Source organism: Bison bison, unplaced genomic scaffold (genome assembly GCF_000754665.1).
Source record: "Bison bison bison isolate TAMUID 2011002044 unplaced genomic scaffold, Bison_UMD1.0 scf7180017864473, whole genome shotgun sequence".
NCBI classification, from domain to species: domain Eukaryota; kingdom Metazoa; phylum Chordata; class Mammalia; order Artiodactyla; family Bovidae; genus Bison; species Bison bison.
The window spans coordinates 12,281,448-12,283,190 of NW_011495034.1; the positions used below are offsets into that span (position 1 = coordinate 12,281,448).

At 43.6% G+C, this 1,743-nt stretch overlaps 1 pseudogene; it reads left to right on the forward strand.

Moving 5' to 3' along the window:
- Positions 1-1,482: 1,482 nt before the first annotated feature.
- LOC105004365 overlaps positions 1,483-1,743 on the forward strand; it is a 1,981-nt pseudogene continuing 1,720 nt past the window's right edge.

Below are 1,743 nucleotides of genomic sequence, written 5' to 3' on the forward strand. Positions count from 1 at the left end.
ACGTATTGCTGAAGCCTGGCTTGGAGAATTTTGAGCATTACTTTACTAGCATGTGAGATGAGTGCAATTGTGCGGTAGTTTGAGCATTCTTTGGCATTGTCTTTCTTTGGGATTAGAATGAAAACTGACCTTTTCCAGTCCTGTGGCCACTGTTGAGTATTCCAAATTTGCTGGCATATTGAGTGAAGCACTTTCACAGCATCATCTTTCAGGATTTGGAATAGCTCAACTGGAATTCCATCACCACCACTAGCTTTGTTCATAGTGATGCTTTCTAAGGCCCACTTGACTTCACATTCCAGGATGTCTGGTTTCAGAATGTCCAGGATTCTCGGGTCTATAGAACAGACTAAAATCCAGGTTTTTGTTTACATCACATTTTATCCTTCTTCTGTGTAAAACTCAGGAGAGATATGGTTATATTTGACCCCTACCCATATGACCAGACACCTGAATTAGGGAGAGCTTGTCTCCAGAAGGCTTGAGGGAAGTAACATGAGTTACTTGGGGATGACCTCCTTATATTCACCTCCTATCATGGAGGAGAGAGCATTTAATGAGAGGGTTGAGAATGGATACATGTATATGTATGGTTGAGCCCCTTTGCTGTCCACCTGAAACTCTCACAGCATTGTTAATCAGCTATACTCCAATAGGAAATAAAAAGTTTAAAAAATAAAAATAAAGAGAGGGTTAAAGTGCAGGTCAGATTTTGACAGCAAGAAATGGGTAGAAGGCAGGGTAGTTCAGGCCTCAAGGTCTTCCCAGAGATGAGCCCGCAGAGGTTGTGTGTGGAGACAGAGAATGGGCCACTCAGCAGGACTTGAGGAGACTAGACTTTAGAGTTCAGGTCACGTCGTGGAGAATGTCAACTCTAAGCTCAGGACAGGAAAGCACTGAGTTTGGAAATAATCTTTAAAGCCCTCCCAGATTGTTTTTCCCAACACCAAACTCTGTCTCTTATCTTTGGCTCAGAGCTCGTCAAGGGAAGTCACTTTTTGCTTCTTAAGTGTTGTTGGTTTCTTCCTTCCAATTGCTCTTCCGCACGTCTATGAGCTGTTTTTAAACTCCGCTTGGCTGTGTTGCCTACTGCTCAAAATATTTTGAGAACTTAAAATAGAGGACAAAGGTAAGGCTGCTAAGCCTGCCATTTGGTGCCCCCTGCAACCTGACCCCCACTTTCCTCTCTGATTCTATTCCCCGTGACCTGCTCTAGAGCTCCCTGCCCTCGCCAAGCTGGAGAATCCACTGCTTTACAGTAAATTAAACATGTTTCCACTTATGGTCACAGCCTCCGCTGAAACAGCCTGTCTCTTCTAAGTCCACAAGTCTCATCTTCCTTTTGCATCTAGCTCCTCCAAGATTCCCTTGATTCACCCCACTATAGCCATCAGCTACCATCTCTTCTTAAAAACCTTTGCAATTTTCCCTATTATTCAAATGGCAACTGATTTATTTTTTCATTAAGCTGAAATTTGCTGGATGCCTGCTGTGTGTCAGGTCCTAAAAGATAAGTGCCGGAATTTTAGCCCTGGAAGAGCTGACAATCTAGTCGGGGAAAGAGTCACTCTTATGAGTATGAGAGATGTAGTGATAGCAGTAAAATTGAGTAATGTGAAAGCAGCCAAGATAAAGTAATGAGAGGGATGAAACATGCAAGGAAGGGAGACAGGGGAGAAGGAAGGGAAAGCGAAGGGGAGAGAGAGGGGGATGCGAAGGCTTTTTGGTAAAGGTGATTTCCCA